Here is a 20146-nt window from a genome sequence, read left to right as displayed (position 1 = left end):
GCATAGTGTGGGGTCTCCTCAGTCTGTCGCTGAAGCTGCTCCTCTGTCTAGAGATGATCCTGTTTAGTGGATGCAGTGGATTCTCCATGACTGACAGGAGTCTGCTCAGCGCTCGTCGCTCTGCCACGGATGTCAAACTGTCCAGCTCTGTGCCTACAATAAAGCCTGCCTTCCTCACCAGTTTGTCCAGGCGTGAGGCGTCCTTCTTCTTTATGCTGCCTCCCCAGCACACCACCGTGTAGAAGAGGGCACTCGCCACAACTGTCTGGTAGAACATCTGCAGCATCTTATTACAGATGTTGAAGGACGCCAGCCTTCTAATGAAGTATAGTCGGCTCTGTCTTCTCTTGCACAGAGCACCAGTATTGGCAGTCCAGTCCAATTTATCATCCAGCTGCACTCCCAGGTATTTATAGATCTGTACTCTCTGCACAGTCACCTCTGATGATCTCGGGGTCCATGAGGGTCCTGGGTCTCCTAAAATCCACCACCAGCTCCTTGGTTTTGCTGGTGTTCAGTTGTAGGTGGTTTGAGTCGCACCATTTAACAAAGTCCTTGATTAGGTTCCTATACTCCTCCTCCTGCCCACTCCTGATGCAGCCCACCATAGCAGTGTCGTCAGCGAACTTTTGCATGTGGCAGGACTCCGAGTTGTATTGGAAGTCTGATGTATGTTGGCTGAACAGGACCGGAGAAAGTACAGTCCCCTGCGGCGCTCCTGTGTTGCTGACCACCATGTCAGACCTGCAGTTCCTGAGACGCACATACTGAGGTCTCTCTGTAAGATAGTTCATGATCCATGCCACCATGTATGAATCTACTCCCATCTCTGTCAGCTTGTCCTTAAGGAGCAGAGTAGGATGGTGTTGAAGGCGATTTGAGATTGACCCTGTGTGAATGTGCCAGCTGATAAACTGCCAGCCTGTCAGGTAAGCTGGTGCTTTGTTGCCCTGTCATGGACAAGGCCAGCGCAGTGAATCGGTGGGGTTTTGTTGCCCACTGCACCAAGGGTGGGCTCCAGCCCCTTGCAACTCACAACTGGATGAAAAGGTAAAGTTCCAGCTTCCTTGAAACTCCGCTCTGTTTGGGGGTCTCGGCCGCAGTCCGGTAAGACCACCCATTTATGTTATGGCGCCGCTCCAGGATTTACCAGAAACAAATCCCAAACTCCCAAAACAAACGCGTTCATTTCGCTCTGTCTAGTTCTGTATTGTGGCCAGCAGGGGGCGCACCAGCCCCCCAAACAGTGCTGCCACTCTAACGTTTAGGAAAAACAGACCGTGTAACCAAATAAACACAGAAAAACATAAACATGTTTAATAAGACATACGAGGAATTTACTAATTAAATACAACAGCAGCACATGTCCGCCAAATAAATCCAAGTGTCAAAAAACTCGAAAAGTCCAATTCAAGCTTGGGAGCAGAACATTAAACAGGACTCGTCCTTCGCTCAAATCAACAACTTTAACTTTAAATTGTACTTTTTCAGTTTCTCACAACATCGTTTATGGCTCCGTCCTCCTTTGACGTCCCCGATGACAGATTTTGGTCTCCAAGTGCAGCAGTTGGCTTTGTAGCGACTGCCGCCTCAGGGTCGAAAAGAAGAAAAAAAAACAGACGGACGAAGTGAGGCTCACAAAGTTTACTTGAACAGCATCGAAAAAAAATGATAAGGTTATAACAGCGCAAAATGAACGTCTCTGACTTTGAACTATTTACAATCTCCTATATTTCTCTCATAGTTAAGGTCCTGAGAGACGCCGTTAAAGAAAAGCAAAACCTAAAAAGAAAATCGCCGACTTCGTAACCCCACAGCACCTTCCATTCCGGCCGTTTTTTCCTACGAGCCTTTCCAGCCCCCCTCCGGCCTGGCCCGGGTATCGCTCCGCTCCCTCGCCCCCCTCCTTTATCCCATCAGTCACACCCCCGCTGTCAGTCCACCGCTCCACCCCCTAACCCCCGTCAACGTCGCCGCCATATTGCGAGTGGCACTGCTGTGGAGTGAAGTAATGAATAACGTGCTGCTTGGGATTTTACACACCGCTGTACGCTCCAAACCTGATCCCGGGGGATTACATTTCATAGGTAAGGCTGAACAATTGTTTTGGTTATATTTGGCCATTTGAAAATCCAGTTTTATAATCTTAGCACTCAAGGTCACCTTACAATAAAATTAAACAACATTAGTAAAATTAAAACAAGAGAAAGATAAATCAAAACGCAATAATTAGCAAACAAACAAAGATAACTGGCAGTAACAGTGCAAAATTCACAATTGGTATGCCAGTTTGGAAAGATAAGTTTTGAGGACAGTTTTAAAATGTGTTATTGAATCGAGCTGATGAATACGAGAGGGAAGAGAATTCCCGAGTCGAGGAGCACCATGAGAGACGCTCGAGCTCCCACAGCACTGAGTCTGATGTGTGGTACAGAAAGTCGAGCTGCAGAGGAGGATCTGAGTGAGCGAGAGGAGTGCCAGTCTGGAGGAGATCAGTGAGGTTGTGGAGAGCTTTAAATGTTCAGAGCGGGATTTAGTATTGTATTCAGTAGTTAACAGGGAGCCAGTGAAGTTGAGAGAGAATAGGCGTGATATGTTCAGTGGATTTAGAACAGCAGGTTATTATCCTGGCAGCTGAATTTTGAAGCGATGGGTAAGTTTTTGTGGGATGCCAAATTGAATAGCATTACAGTAATCTATACGTAAGGTGACTCGGGCATTAACCAATACTTCAGTACTGTGTTGCGTAAGAACAGAACGAAGTCTAGAAATGTTTCAGAGATGGAAGAAGGCAGTCCGAGAAATGTTACTTATACGAGAGGAATTATTTAATAATAATAATTATTATTATTTAATAATTGCCATTATTAGTGTATAAATGCATATAAATAATTGCTTTTAAACAATTTGCCAAAATCTGCTGTATGTAAACGATACTGTTTTAAACGTTATTGTTTTTTCATCAGAAAACCCGGTTTCCACATCTACCTGTATTAGTTTAAATGGCACTTTTACCACTCGCAATATGGCGGACGAGCTAACGTATCGTGTCGACTGGGCAACACAGTGAATACAGCGTCTATCTATATATATCTATGGTCATAATATTTAATGACATTAAGGCATGTGCACTATGCAGGATGTGACAACAACAACAACATTTATTTCTATAGCACATTTTCATACAAACAATGGAGCTCAAAGTGCTTTACATGATGAAGAAAGAGAAAAAAGACAAAGTAAGAATTTAAATGAGAGAACACTGATTAACATAGAATAAAAGTAACGTCTGATGGCCAGGGTGGACAGAAAAAACAAAAAATCAAATCTGCTAGGGTTCCAGGCCATGAGACCACCCAGCCCCATCTAGACATTCTACCTGACATCAATGACCTCCATCAGTCCTCATGGTATTCAGGGTTCTCATGGAAGGACTTGATGATGACGGTCATGTGGACTTCTGGACTTTAATCCATCAGTGTAGGACATCACGGTGCTTTGATCAGATGGAGTTTGTGAAGAAAACCAGAAAAAGAACAGAAGAGAGAGTAGAGGTTAGTACGGATTTTGAATATGAATACCATGAATAATAATGATAATGAATTGAATATACAGAGCATCAGGATTAAACTAAGATGAAGGTATAAGAAGGCCATGTTACAGTAATGTGTTTTCAGCAGTGTTTTAATGTGCTCCACTGTATCAGCCTGGTGAATTCCTATTGGCAGGCTATTCCAGATTTTAGGTGCATAGCAGCAGAAGGCCGCCCGCCTCACGACTTCTTTTAAGTTTAGCTTTTGGAATTCTAAGGAGACACTCATTTGATGATCTAAGGTTACGATTTGGAATATAACGTGTCAGGCATTCTGATATATACGATGGAGCGAGATTATTTAAGGCTTTATAAACCATAAGCAGAATTTTAAAGTCAATCCTGAATGACACAGGTAATCAGTGTAGTGACATCAAAACTGGAGAGATGTGCTCTGATTTTCTTTTCCTAGTTAGGATTCTAGCAGCTGCATTCTGTACTCGTTGCAAGTGATTGATGTCTTTTTTGGGTAGTCCTGAGAGGAGTGGGTTACTTTAAACTAGTCGACTGAAAACAAACACGTGAATTAATTTCTCAGCATCTTTCAATGATATCAGAGGTGTAACTTTTGACGTCAAGGCACTCATCACCAATCACAATCACCAAGTTAATTTGGTTACGTATAGACTAGTAGTTTCATTTTAGAGATGAGTAGGGTTGATAAGGTTTTGTTAAGATGTCAGTTTAAGGTAACAAATGACGCCGGTGCACTTTGCCATTTTTTGATTTTGCTGGAAACAGTGAACTGTCACACGATCAGTTGTGTCACAGACGGTAAAAGTGTAAGGATTACACTGACACACGAATATGAGATACAATCTGACAATCGCAAAGACTGGCAAAACTGTGTGTGTCCGTGTGGATGTTAAATTGAGTAAAGCAAAATACTAAAATGTGACAAAAACTCAAATTTAATTTCTGAAAAACTAAAAAAAAAGAACAAAAACTAAAAATAAAATCAAAAACCTCTTGTGAGCGATTAGACCCGCGGTGTCCAACTCCGGGCCTGGAGGGCTGCAGTAGCTGCAGGTTTTCATTCTCACCCTTTTCTTAATCAGTGACTCGTTTTCACTGCTCATTAACTTCTTTTCCCTTCATTTTAATTGCCTTGTTTTTAAGGATTCAGTCCTCTGAATTGATTCTTTTTATCATTAAATGGCAGCCAAACAGCAATGAGATGTGAAACGAGCTGACAGACGACCAGCTAAACTGGGATTTCAAACTCCAACCTCTTTTTTAATGAGAAGCCGATTCTTGCTGTTAATTAAACTCATTATTTAATTCCATGGCTTGTTGCTGCTCTCATTCTGCCACAGCAGACGTTTCTAAAACTGTTGACTTTCTCTTTTCTCTAAGAACACCAATGTCAAAATGTTTAGGTGACCTGAGAGATCAGCCTTACCGAGACCACCACCTTAATTTATTTCCACATATTGTGTGATGGGCACAGGTGAGCTGGTCATGTTTTGTGTCTCCTTATTGTTTGGCTGCTAATTAAGGAAAATAAAACAACTAAGGGGTCTGAGTCACGTCAATTAAAACGAAGGCAAAAGACGGCAATTAGCAGCACAAACTGATCACTAATGAAGGAGATGGTTAGAATGAAACCCACTGCGGCCCTCCAGGACTGGATTAGAATGTGGAAATAATTACATGACCCCCCATTTTGTGAGACTTTTTGAGCCCACCTTTTTCTACCTAATAGCTGCACAGAGCAGCAGGTAAGTATTAGCTAACTGTGGATGGGGCACCAGCTCACTGCATGGCGCATTCAGACTGCCACTCGTAAATGTGCCCACATTGAAAATTATCAATCAGTCCAGCAGCATGACTTTACACTATGGGTGGATTGGGGGTCCCAAGTTACCTACAAAATAATACCATAACATAACATAACTCAACACAACACTAGCTTTAATAGCCAGCGTTGCCCGAAAGGAAAATAAAGTGTTTTTTTTTTTTAATTGTTTGAGAAAAATATAATTTAAAAAAACAAAAATAAAAATAAATGAACAAACAAAGAAGACTCACGAATGTGCTTGTCTTGTGGTCTTGTATGTATGTCGTCATCCAGCTGACGCTCAGAACCAGCCAACTCAATTTCATCTGAAAAACAACAGGCGTACGGTGGTGGAGTCGCCCTCTGGTGGTCGTTCTGAGTGTCAACTGGATGATCACATACAATACAATACAATTTATTTTTGTATTGCCCAAAATCACACAAGAAGTGCCGCAATGGGCTTTAACAGACCCTGCCTCTTGACAGCCCCCCAGCCTTGACTCTCTAAGAAGACAAGAAAAAAACCCTTAAAGGGGAAAAATGGAAGAAACCTTGGGAAAGGCAATTCAAAGAGAGACCCCTCTCCAGGTAGGCTGGGCGTGCAGTGGGTGTCAAAAGAGAAGGGGGGTCAATACAATACAATACACAGAACAGAACACAAGTGATCCTTAATACAATATAATAGTAAAATAAAAATCTTACAAGTACAGAGCAGAATTCAACAGTATTTGGATTTGTTCAGAGTCCTAGAGAACTCAGGCATCAAGTTGGCTCTCCCTATTGGCCATTCCACAGCTGAATCAGTGCTGGGCCAGCCAATCCGATGAAAGGACCCCTCTTTCCCATGATTCCTGCAATCCTCCATCAGAGATGATTTTACTTTGGATGGGCAAAACAACTTGGCAGGTGGGCAGTGGCACCAAGTGCCACATTTGAATACTGAGAAGAGAAACAGAATAGGTGAGGGTTAGTAACAAATTCTAACTATTATATTACTTGTGTTTTAGTGCTAATGACTGACGACAGAGATGCAGTCTGCACAGTTAATCAGCAGCTCTAGTCAGGGTGTGCTAAATGTTTTTTGTATCAGTATGCTGCTGGATTATGTGATTTTCCCCTTGGGATTAATAAAGTATCTATCTATCTATCTATCTATCTATCTATCTATCTATCTATCTATCTATCTATCTATCTATCTATCTATCTATCTATCTATCTATCTATCTATCTATCTATATATACATCTAAACTGAAGTAGTGAGTCTTCAGCTGGGATTTGAAAGCTGAAACCGAAGGGGCATCTCTTATAGTACCAGACAGACCAGTCCACAGTTTAGGCGCCCTGTAACTAAAAGCTTGACCTCCCGCTGTTAATCCTTGGAATCCTAAGCAGACCGGCATCTTGAGATCTTAATGTGCGCTCAGGTTTGTAAGTCACGATAAGTTCAGACAAGTAAGCTGGACCTTAGCCATTTAATGCTTTATATGTTAAAAGGAGGATTTTGAAATCTGCCCTAAACTTAACCGGGAGCCAGTGTAAGGATTTAAGAACTGGAGTTATGTGTTCGTATTTTCTTGTTCTTGTAATAATTCTTGCAGCGGCATTTTGGATTAACTGGAGGCTGTATAGAGAACAGTTTGAACAGCCAGTGAACACCGCATTGCAGTAGTCAATCCTACTAGAGATAAACACATGAATTAATTTCTCACAATCCTGTTTATTGAGAAAACGCCTTAATTTCCCAACATTTTTAAGATGGAAGAAATATAATTTAGACAACTTTGTAATATGCTCTTTAAATGACATGCTAGAGTCAAAGATAACTCCTAGATTGTGGGCTGATTCAGTAAAATTAATTGGGATTCCAACTGAGTTAAATGATGGCAAAATATTGCTGTGATCAGCGTCTTTCCCTCCCACAATTAACATCTCTATTTTATCTGTATTTAAAGACAAGTAGTTCTCATTCATCCACTCCTTTAATTCACTAACACAACTAATTAAAGACAACATCGGAGAAACTTCATTTGATTTAAATGAAAGGTATAACTGAGTGTCATCTGCATACGAGTGAAAATTAACATTATGTTTCCTAATGAGAGATCCCAGTGGAAGCATGTAAAGTGAAAACAGTAAAGGTCCCAGTACTGAGCCCTGCGGGACACCATATTGAACTTCTGTGTATAATGATGGAGTATTGTCAGCACATTTCTGTACATATTGGAATCAATTTGATAAATAAGAACTACACCAAGCGAGCACAGGGCCTGTAAGCCCAACATCGTTTTCTAGCCTGTGCAGTAAAATCGAATGGTCAATGGTGTCAAATGCTGCGCTTAAGTCCAACAACATAATTACAGTGGAGTTTCCTTCATCAGAGGATATCAGAATGTCATTTACAACCCGTGTTAGTGCCGTTTTTGTAACATGACCAGTGCGAAAGCCAGACTGGAATTTCTCAAATAAATTGTAATGCGTAAGGTGTGACTGAAGCTGATTGGCAACAAATTTTTCAAGTATTTTAGAGAGAGGGTAAATTTGAAATAGGTCTATAATTATTAAGTATATGCGGGTCTAGGTCTGACTTTTTAAGTAAAGGTTTAATGACTGACACTTTTATTGCATCAGGTACTGTGCCATGCAATACTGAACCATTAATAATGTTAAGAATTCCCATTTGTTAATTTAGCCACCATTCTAAACAGTACATGCATACAAGATCGCAAGATCACCCCCCACCCTACCCAGAATTGATTTCGCCCCACAGTATGTTTAGTCGACCAATGAGAAACATGTGTACCAAGTTTCATGAAAATCACTCCAGCCGTTCGGAAGTGATGCTGGAACATACTGTAATATCCCTTCCCAGACGGGCAAATAAATCTCGCTGGCAAGTGGTGGTAATTGTCCAAAAAAACTAACCAATGGTTTTATTTATTTTTCTTCTGACCTCACAAGCCGAAAAACAACGTAGTCAGGACAAACAACAAGCACTATATAGGTAATATAACATAACATAAAGTAACGTAACAACATAACATAACATAACATAAAGTAACATAACACAACATAACATAACATAAAGTAACATAACATTACATAACATATCATAACATAACATAACATAACAACATAAAGTAACATAACAACATAAAGTAACATAACATTACATAACATTACATAACATAACAACATAAAGTAACATAACATATCATAACATAAGATAAAGTAACGTAACATAACATCACACTACATAGCATCACATGACATGACGTCATCGCTCTCTCAAACCCTGTTAGCCAAGTCAGTGAATTGCGCGTTGCTGGCGGATTCATCTTCAGTCCTCGTCTGCCCTCTGCTGGTACAACTGTTGGGTTCACGTTTGCATTTTATGTCAGTTCAGGTTTCTGGTTTTAGGAGAGGTGTTTTCTGCAAAAAAAGAAACTCAAAGTTACAATTATAAAAGGAAAATGCCATCTCTCTTTTGCGTTTAATTTTAAGAGTTCACGCGCAACAATGCTGCAAAAATTAAAATGAAATAACCCCATCTGCCATTTCATTTTCAGCATGAACATCAATGAAGCGGCAAAAATAAAAAGTAAAGTGCAGTTCCACTTTGCATTTTCATTTTCATGTTCTCAAACTGCATTGCACCTCGATCGCCCGCAATTCCTTTCATTTTCGTTTTTTCGTTTTTGCTTCTAAAATGAAATTTCAAATACGGACCATCATGCTTGGTCACTTCGACATTCTTGCGCGCAAATGAAAATGAAATTACAAAAGAAAGATTGCATTTTCATTTTCATGTTCTAATTTGAATTGTATTTTTTGCAGAAACTGACTCCCATTACTGGTTTTGTGTGCACAGTGAGGCGGGACAAAGGAGGGGTAAAGATCAAATACGTGACGTCATTACACGAGATTAACTGCGGGCACTTGATGCCAAAAAACACGTGGGCGTCATCCACTTTAATACACGCAGCGGGCACATACTGATTTAAAGTGTGGTGTTTAACGCCATTTGTGGATGACATCGTACAATGTGGCACCATTACGAATATTGTGGAAAGGAAATTGGAGCAGTGGAGAAGATAGAAGCCTGAAGATTAATTGGGAAAAAGACTGAATATCTAAGATTTAATGGACAAGCACAAGATGGAGCAGTTAACCTCCAGGGAAAAACACTTAGAAGTGTAGAAAAGTTTAAATATCTTGAATCGATAATAACAAGATGGAGAGCTAGGTCTGGAAATGAAGCATAGAATGCAATCAGGTTAGAAACATTGGAGAAGGGTATCAGGAGTGTTATGTGACTGGAGAATCGGTGCAAGAGTACTGTATGTATGAATGAGGGATCTGGGCAGTTTAAAGGGTGCATGAAAGGAAAATGAACTATATAGAAATAAGGACGTTGAGATGGAGTAACAAAGCTTGATAAGATCATGAGTGAGAGGATGACGGGTACAGTTGGGGAAATCTCAAATAAAATACAGGGAAGAACGTTAAAGTGGTACGGACATGTCATGAGAATAGAGGCGAACAATAAGGGGAGAAGAATCATGGAAATGGAGGGGTGTCAGGATGACCAAAATGAAAGTGGATGGATTGTGTGAAGGGAAATCTGAGGGAGAAGGGGGTATCAGGTAAGGGAATGTGTACAACAGACAACAGTGGAGTAGGCTGGTCCAACATAGTGACCCCACATGAAAGTGGGAAAACCCATCTAAGAATTCAATAAAAAGTGAAAATCCATTACAAGATCGTGGAAAATATTTTTTATAAAATATTCAGGGTACAAAATCTTTCGTTTTTAGATCAGACTACAGAGACTGTTAGAGGCCATCTTATACTCTCCACTGGGTAGTCCTTCTTTGCCCTCAAAGCAGCCTCAGTTCCTCATGGCTTGGATTCCACAAGATGTTGGAAACATTCCTTAGAGATTCTGGTCCATGTTGAGGTGAGTGCACCACACAGCTTGTCAGCTGCACATTCGTGCTGTGAATCTCCCAGTCTACCACATCCAAAAGGTGTTCAGCTGGATTCAGATCTGTTGACTGGGAAGACTGCTGAGGAACACTAAGTTCATTGTCACATTCATGAAACCAGTTAGAGAAGACCGTTTGCTTTGTGACGTGGAGCCTCATCATGCTGGACGTAGCCATTAGAAGACACGTAATCGGTGGCCATGCATGAAGGGATGCACATGATCAGCAACAAATAGGCCAAGGCATTCAAGTGGTGAATGATTGTATTAACAAGACCAAAGAGTGCAAAGACAAAATTCCCCTCACCAGTACACCATCACCACCAGCATTAATGGTTATCACAAGAAAGTTAGTCTGCATGGATTCATGCTGTTGGCACCAAATTCTAATCTTGCTATCTTCGTGTGTCAGTAGAAATCGAGGCTCATCACACCAGGCTACGTTTTTCCGGTCTTTAGCAGTCCAGTTTTGTTGAGCCCGTGCCCACTGCAGCTTCAGCTTTTTGTTCTTGGCTGGCAGAAGTGCAACCTGACGTGGTCTTCTGCTGTTGTAGCCCATCCGCCTCAAGTTTCAATGAGCTGTGCATTCTGAGATGCTTTCCTACTCACCACAGTTGTACACAGAGGTCATCTAAGTTACTACAGCCTGTCTGTCACCAACAGGGTTTTTTTTTAAAAACTGTTGTGCAAGAAAATCCTACGTGATCAGCAGTTATAGAAATACTCACACTAGCCCGTCTGGTGCCGGCGATTACAAAATCACTGAGATAAAGTGACCAGAATTTTTTGGGCCAATCCGGGGACATCGGGCTGCTAGAGGAGCGTAGAATCTGCAGATCACGAGTAGGGACTTTAAATACTACAGAGTACAAAGCCAAAGCTTATCACGTGATTTCTCGCCAAAGTTGCAGGGTGTGGTAAAGCATAACCTCCGTCAAAACACCGCGCATGCGCGCCGAGTTCAAATTATCGTGGTGATGAGATACATTAAAAAAAGTGAACCAGCTGAAACCGGGGACGAAATCTTAAACCGAGGACAAAACATGTTTCTGAGTGGGGACAGTTGTCCGAAAAAGGGGACTGTCCCCGGAAAACGGGGACGGATGGTCACCTTAACTGAGATCAAATTTTTCCCCATTCTGGTGTTTCATGTTAACATTAACTGAAACACCTGACCTGCACTTGCATGATTTTATGCGTTGAGCTGCTGCCATATCACTGGTTGATTAGATAATTGCACGGGTAAAAGTAGTGCGCTGTCCCCATGCAGCAAAAACATTCCGTATGGCTTTAAAAATAAAACCAAACAGGTATCAAACCTGAGGCAGAATTGCACTCGATGCTCCCTGGATTTGGCGCGACCCCGCCACTTTACAAAGGATTATGTGGGTCCTATAGCGGTTGCATGGACAGATCAATTGATTTTTAAAACCATCTCCCACAGGTTGTTGACCAGTAGCCGTTTCTGCTCTTCCAGGATGTCACGGTGTGGCTGCTGCTGTACTTAGCTTTCGCGATTTGTTGACAACGACGGTGGTGATCTGCTGTTATTCAGCATTCATGTCCTTTCTGCACAGTCTCTATAGTGAGAAGCCCCCACGGTCACCAGTGGCAAAACTAGGTAGTTTTTATCTCAACTCTGAGTCTTGTTGAATCGTTTTTATAACATTACTCGGGTAACAACGGCTCGGGTTCCGGGGCCTCCAGAAGGGGGCGCTCCCTGTTTCCCTCATTTGTGTGTCATCACTGCGGATTTTTCTTTTTCTGCCTATAGGCAATTCGATTAACCAGGTTAATTAATGATGTTATGTTATTTACCACTGAGTAGTCCTAGATAGACAGTAAATATACTATAAATTACAACCCCAGACACTTTATAGACGCTCCCAACTGGTACGGCAATGCAAATAAACGATCGTGGCGTTTGCTGGCGGCGTTTGTCTCGCCTGAAGACCACTGGGTTACCAGATATCCCGAGTAGCCAGAGGAGAACACTGGCAGGAAATGTAGGAAAGGAGACTCATTGAAAGTTTCAGGGGGTCTCCAGCGGAAAGTTCGGTGTTGGTCGAGGGTTACCCCCTTGGAGGTTCGATCGTGCAGAGACCCACACTGTTATCGAATAGCTTGGGTGGGGATGTTGGGTCCATCTGGGGTGTTTGGCGGAGGTCCCCTTTACAGGTCGAGCGCGCTTACAGACCTTCAGGCGTCGGTATGCAACCGTTACTTACTGAAACTTAAAGCCCCGTTAGCCGCCTTGCAAAAGCCGGACATTTTCCAGGTTTTTGCTTTGTCAACGTATAAATTGACATAGGCGCAAATCGGGCACCACCAGTCCTTCGCTGAGCCCACTCATTCATACACATGTAGTGTCACCAATTCACACAACTGGCGAACGTGCAGCCTCCACACGGTCACGGTTTGGGCTGGACTCAGGATTCGTATCCACAAAGAGGGAGTGTGCTAATCTGACGTGCTCTTAAAGAAGGCCCCTTGATCTAGCATTGCTGGGCCCCGTGAAGAGGAAGAGGGGAAAAATGAAGGCGCCAAATGGCTAGGTCTTTTAAGGGTTTTTTTTTTTACGGCAGAATGTGATTTATGCATACCAAACAGAGCTGCATTCCAGTAATATCCGATTTCAGCATCTCCTTGTATTTATGTCTAATTCACAACTGGGGGGAAAAAGCTTTCCTCAGCTCTTTTCCCTCCTTTCATTTCCTCTGACTACTCCCTTGACAGTCAGCGCGGAAATAAACTTTTTTTTTTTTTTTTTCCAAGAAATCACAGGACTATCATCCCCCCTTCACAAGCAGATGCATTCTGGGATATGGAGTTTGCTGTCCCACTCCACGCTCCAGCGCCGAAAGCATCCGCACTGCAACTCCCAGAATGTGCGCCTCTTCAGCCAGCTGTCTATGGGGTGGACTCTGCTCGCTCGCTCGCTTTTGAAAGAAACTTACTGTTCAAAAGGTAAAAATGTGGTGAATAACCTGGGGTAACAAATTAAGATGAAATGAATTGCAGGATAATCTTTTGTCCATATTCTAGGTGAGTTTGCTGTACAGTTTTCTTCGCGATTCTAGTTTTGTGAAGCGCGCTGAGAAATTGGTGGGAAACTTTCAAGCTCCAGTTGGAGCGTAACGGATTGATGAAATGGGATCCCGAGATGGAGGCTGGGGTGAGCATATGGAGCCGGTTAATGAAAATTTTCTGTCAAAAAAAATTAGATTTACAGGTCGCCTTCTATCGTACAGTTTTAAGTCGACTGGGAGATTCAGCGTATGGGAATGGGGTTTGAAAGGCGGGTTTGATCCGGAATGGAGTGCTGCTGAAGTGACGCCGCATGACCTGGCGAATGTTGGCATTGATCTAGAATGTGGGATCTGAAATTCAACTGATCAGATGTGCTCCAGGAGTGCTTGTTGGGCAAATCTTAAATTGGTGACGGTATGCGGCCAGATTGCACGTGCTGGATTAGGCATGATAGATCTAGAACGGAACGGTCTAATTCTGAAGAACATAAAGACACATTTTAAATGAGACAAAATATGCATACAGTTCACATAACTTCAAGATTGTTTTACTTTCTAAAATTAACAATGCTATAAGTACTAAAATAAATAATAACATCAGAATTTTTGAACTAATCCAAAAAAGAATGTTCTTGTGTTTAGTAATACCAGGGAACTGCCTCACTTGATACCCATACATGTACGTGTAGGGTGGAGTGGTGGTGCAGTGGTTGGCACAGTTGCCTCACATGTCCAGCATGCTGTATTTGAATGGTATGCTAGGCTGTTAGTGTGGAATTTGCAAAGAAAATGCTGGTTTGGTTAACTGGTTAACTGAAAAACATTTAAAGTGTTTGTGTGAAATTTGCCCGTAACCAGCTTCCATGTTCTAGCTGGCCTTCAACATGCTGATTCCATTTATAATTATGGTAACTTGTATGATATCCCTTCTTAGTCTGTGCTTGCATAAACCGATTACTAAATATTTACAGTATATATACTCTAAGTGTAATTAATTAATGGTTTATTTTTCACAATAAGTATCAAGAGTTGAATCTACGTCCTATCCTCCTATGTCAGAGAAATTTGTTTGTTGCTTGAGCATGCAGGCACGTTGTGTAAAATGGGAGTCTGTGGTCATCTGCAGTGGCTTGTGTTATACTTGTTGCCCTTTTAAACTTATTGTTTTAAAGAAATGTCTTGCTTTCGGAGGCATGTATTCTCAGGCTGTCTTACTGTATCTTGTTGAGTTGTATTCTTGTTAGAGAGAACTCTGTGATAGGCACTACATAAAACGGATTTTTAAACCTGCATTGTTTTTGGGTACCTGGAATTACATTCCTGTTTCTGTGTCTTTTTTTTTTTATTTATTATAAATATTTGCGTTTTGAGCTAAACCTCGCAAACAATGACACTACTAGGTACCTTGTGCGCTTGGAGTGGTGTTCACGGTGTAAATGCATAAATGACAACTGTGATAACTCATGTTAGAACTTGGATTTTATTAAGTAAAAAAGTTTTATTTACACACCTTATCAAAAGAGCACAAATTCTGTATTACATTTGCACAAATATTTCAGTAAAGAAAACGGGTTTTCATTGTTGCATTGTAATACACTCACCTAAAGGATTATTAGGACCACCATACTAATACGGTGTTTGACCCCCTTTCGCCTTCAGAACTGCCTTAATTCTACGTGGCATTGATTCAACAAGGTGCTGAAAGCATTCTTTAGAAATGTTGGCCCATATTGATAGGATAGCATCTTGCAGTTGATGGAGATTTGTGGGATGCACATCCAGGGCACGAAGCTCTCGTTCCACCACATCCCAAAGATGCTCTATTGGGTTGAGATCTGGTGACTGTGGGGGCCATTTTAGTACAGTGAACTCATTGTCATGTTCAAGAAACCAATTTGAAATGATTCGAGCTTTGTGACATGGTGCATTATCCTGCTGGAAGTAGCCATCAGAGGATGGGTACATGGTGGTCATGAAGGGAATGGACATGGTCAGAAACAATGGTCAGGTAGCCCGTGGCATTTAAACAATGCCCAAATGGCACTAAGGGGCCTAAAGTGTGCCAAGAAAACATCCCCCACACCATTACACCACCACCACCAGCCTGCACAGTGGTAACAAGGCATGATGGATCCATGTTCTCATTCTGTCTACGCCAAATTCTGACTCAACCATTTGAATGTCTCAACAGAAATCGAGACTCATCAGACCAGGCAACATCTTCAACTGTCCAATTTTGGTGAGCTTGTGCAAATTGTAGCCTCTTTTTCCTATTTGTAGTGGAGATGAGTGGTACCCGGTGGGGTCTTCTGCTGTTGTAGCCCATCCGCCTCAAGGTTGTGCGTGTTGTGGCTTCACAAATGCTTTGCTGCATACCTCGGTTGTAACGAGTGGTTATTTCAGTCAAAGTTGCTCTTCTATCAGCTTGAATCAGTCGGCCCATTCATTCTCCTCTGACCTCTAGCATCAACAAGGCCTTTTCGCCCACAGGACTGCCGCATACTGGATGTTTTTCCCTTTTCACACCATTCTTTGTAAACCCTAGAAATGGTTGTGCGTGAAAATCCCAGTAACTGAGCAGATTGTGAAATACTCAGACCGGCCCGTCTGGCACCAACAACCATGCCACGCTCAAAATTGCTTAAATCACCTTTCTTTCCCATTCTGACATTCAGTTTGGAGTTCAGGAGATTGTCTTGACCAGGACCACACCCCTAAATGCATTGAAGCAACTGCCATGTGATTGGTTGAGTAGATAATTGCATTAATGAGAAATTGAACAGGTGTTCCTAATAATCCTTTAGGTGAGTGTAGATGCAGCTTCCTTTATGTGCTAATCCCAAAAATAATTAAACATGATTTCAGAAATTGTTCTGATTATAAGGTGACATTCTCAAATGAAATCTAAATTCTGGATCACAAAGGGCTGGTGGGACGGTGAAGATTATTTAAGGAGTTTAGGAAGCAACTCAAGATGGGGTGCTTGTCCAATCAATGTTATCTACATAAAAATAAGGAATATTTAATGACAAAAATATTATATCTACTTATCTAATATCTTGATTGTTTATGTACATACAAAATACGTCATTAGGTTTATAGAGTAAACTTTGGGCAGCCCATGACCCTGCATCCTGATGGAAAATGACTGACTTTGTATTTTAGCTACTTTGAACAGTACCATAGGACTGATACGGGTAAGCACAAACTGTCAAGATGTTACATGTTACAAGAATTTTACATTGAGTTGACACCTTCATCCAAGTTCAGAACAGGTTAGAAGTACCAACCAGAGAACATTCATGGCAGCATCAGGCACATGGCAGGGTCCACTCTCACTCACACACACACACACACACACACACACACGACCGATCGGGAATCGAGAATTAAACAAACCTGTGCATCTTTGGATGTGGAGGGGAGAACATGCAAACGCCACATGGCCAGTGACTGGGCACAGGGTTCATGAAGTGGCAGCGTTAACCACTGCACTGCCGTCTGTTTACACGCAAGCTAACGATCAGAACTTTTAGAACAGCTCTGTGTTTCCATTTTTTATTGAAATTTAAGCAGTTCACTGCCAGTAAATAACTTTAAATGGTACAAAGATAGGTGGTAAACTGCCAGAGGTTTAAAAAAAAAAAAAAATGAAATTACCAAACATTAGAAAAAAAAATGTAATCTTTAGCATCATATCTAAAGGTGTTTTTAGGGAACAAGTAATGGGTTAACCACTTACAGCTTTTCTGTTGCGATAGAAGTTAATTAAGCTAAATAAGATGATGCCAACAATTCCTGCAGTTGTCCCAAGTTTTGTGGATTACTTACAAGCGCCATGTCTGTATAAAAGCTGCGTTGTGGGTCACATTGCACTGTGCACTGTAATTATAATGCTGAGGAAAAGGCAATTAACAAAGGAAGACATATGGACCCTTATAACCATTAGAAGTTTTGGCCTTTCCTTTAAAGAAAAGTTGTTAGGGTTGTCACAAAACCAAAATTTCCATACAGCCCTAACCCTAATGACCCCTTTTATTGGCTAATATGCAACATCTTGGCTGAAGAAGGGGCCCGAGTTGCCTCGAAAGCTTGCATATTGTAATCTATTTAGTTAGCCAATAAAAGGGGACATTTTGCTTGACTCTTCTCTACTGTACATTCATAATGGCTAACACGGTACAACACCCTAGTACTCCAGATACAGCCCTAAGAAAAATATTAACATTCAATATCAGTTAGTTAGCTGGCCACGCTCCCGTTGTCTTTGTCGTCGTGTCCCTGCCTGTTAAAAAACGTCCTCCACTTCTCTCTGTCCTGTGCCACTTCCTCCAGGGTTCTTCTCCTTGCTCTTCTGTCTCTTGTTTCCTCTGTCGCCATATCTTTCCACTCTTCTTGCTGTCCTTGAGTCGTTCATGTCCAGCCCATCTTGTCGTTCTCGGTATGCCTATTTCATTCGGCTCCATTTGGCCAGTCTTTTCTCTCAAATCCTTGTTGCTAATTTTTATTGGCCATCTTATCCCCATAAACCATCTCAAGCATCTTCGGACAAATAATACAGTATATAATGTAAGTCAATAAAAAAATAATTTTCAGTTCTGTATTCATTGACATCTATACATTGAAAACATAATAGAAATTTTCGTCTTTAAAGTTTAGACATAATTAACTACAGTAGTATTCAATAGCCTTGGCATTAACAGTAATGGCCATTACAATTCCTCCCAATAACTACATTTCCCGTCTACCCACAGCCATAATTTCAGATAGTGTGGACAGCTCCTCAAGCGTTGGACACAACTGGTGCAGAGGCCAAGTTTAGCACACAAGACACGTTTATTCACATGGAGGACGCGTTCATCTCGTTCCCCACAGTATCAACGTTCCCAAGCACAATACAATGCAGCTCCCTTTCTTTCCTTTCCTCCTTCTCTTTTCCTCATTCCGCCTACACTCCCTTCCTGCCAATCTTCGTCCACTTCCTCCCGACTCTGGCTCCTCAAATGGAGTGAGGCGGCTCCTTTTATTCCGGTCCTGGGGGTGCTGCAGGTGGCTCATTACTGTTATCTGGAATCACTCCCAGTCGTGCTGGAAATCCAGTACAGTATAGGGTTCTGCTGCTCCTCCTGGTGGCCCCCACAGTGCTGTACCAAACTCCAACTCCCAGCATGCCCTGCGGGAATCCATGGTGCCACAGCCGTCCAGCATCCCAGGGAGGTACTGCCTTACCGATGCTCTTTCCCCCGGTCCTTCCATTTCGTTGGCTTCCCGACCGGGTAATGGCTGTGGCTGCCTGTCACAATAGGCAGATTTGAATTTTAATGTTTTAACTAACAGTATGAAGAAACTGCAACAAAACAGGGCCATTATGAAAGTAAAAATATCAGCAAATCACAATTTCTGCTGTGCTGAGTGGTGTTTTCATGAAGAGCTCAAAGGAAAACACACCTTGCTGCTGCATTCACGTCGACCCCATCCATGTACGGGCCGTCACAGCCAGCCAAATCCAATCGACATTTACTTTAGTCACCTTCCTACAATTCAATTTCTGCACCATGGAGAAGTAGTGCCACTGTTTATGCAATCGAGCACTAAAAAAATGATACATTATGTGTAGTAAAATGTAATGAAATCTAATTTTAAAATCTGACGTAATTAAATAACAGAAAGTAACACATTACAGCAGCAGACTTTGTGGTGAGGGTGTAAAAATGGAGGAAGCGGTGGAGTCCCAGTGCTGAAGAGTGTTGCTCCTGAATGAACAGTGCAGAATAAAATTGGCCCACAGATAAAAAAAAAATAATTGCAGTGCCCGGTCTTAAAAAGTGTTAACATTGAACTGACTACAAGAAATGTTTTAACATGTAGAAACACCACAAATGTCATGTGCCTACTTGAGACGCAGCAGTTTGCAGACGTATTCTGATTAATGCTTCTGTAGTTTAGAAATATAAGAAATGGGGCCGCAACTCAAGCCAAGGCTATCGGTGGCCCTTGAGCTCAGCTGTCAAAAGTCAGAGTGAACCAGAAGTGCACTCATAAGCCGCTTTTCCACTGCATAGTACGGCACGACACGGTTCAGTACAGCTCACTTTTGCGGGGCTTTCCACTGGGAACAGTACCTGGTCCTTTTTTTAGTACCACCTCAGCCGAGGTTCCAAGCGTGCCGAACCGTTACCAAAATGTGACGTGTAAACTCTGCTGGTCACTGATTGGCCGGAGAAAATCGTCATTACTGCGTCACTGAACTTGCGACACGAGACACAACAGACCCGCAAAGGTTCGAACTGGTTTTAACCAAAAATGGCTGTTCCGTGGTCTGTTGAGGAAGTACAGACGTTCCTCTCGTTGGTAGCCGAGGAGCGGATCCAGCGAGAGCTGGATGGGGCGACGCGGAATGAAAAAATTTTCCAGGAGGTCGCTCAGCTCTTGGCCACACACGGCTACCATAGGACTTACAAACACTGTAGGGACAAGTTAAAAAAAATGAAGAGCGAGCAGTAGAGGCGGCGCAACTATAACGACACGTGAATAATCCCGCCCACTCTAAAGCGGTACTAAACTGCAGTCGAAACGCAAACCGAGCTGAACTGAGCCGAACCAAGGTGAGCTGTACTGAACCGTGTCGTGCCGTACTATGCAGTGGAAAAGCGGCTATAGTGTATGCCGTGGAACCGATACTGTGAAAAAAGGGCATTGAAACAATTTTTAAAATGTTTCATCCATCCATCCATCCATTATCCAACCCGCTATATCCTAA

General features: G+C 42.1%; 1 protein-coding gene across 2 annotated transcripts in view; it reads left to right on the top strand.

Annotated features, from left to right (window-relative positions):
• The first annotated feature begins 12823 nt into the window (after positions 1 to 12823).
• scamp4 (secretory carrier membrane protein 4) overlaps positions 12824 to 20146 on the top strand; it is a 30626-nt gene continuing 23303 nt past the window's right edge. The window contains exons 1-2 of one of the 2 annotated variants that reach the window (XM_039766885.1): positions 12824 to 12912; positions 13133 to 13324. The gene's annotated coding sequence lies outside the window, so the exon portion shown is untranslated. Of the gene's footprint in view, positions 12913 to 13132; positions 13403 to 20146 lie in introns of those variants that run through there. The other variant, XM_039766886.1, reaches the window with a different exon arrangement.

Source organism: Polypterus senegalus, chromosome 10 (assembly GCF_016835505.1).
Source record: "Polypterus senegalus isolate Bchr_013 chromosome 10, ASM1683550v1, whole genome shotgun sequence".
Lineage (NCBI taxonomy): Eukaryota > Metazoa > Chordata > Cladistia > Polypteriformes > Polypteridae > Polypterus > Polypterus senegalus.
The sequence above is the reverse complement of the archived record's forward strand: the minus strand, read 5'-3'. Positions and strand labels throughout refer to the sequence as shown.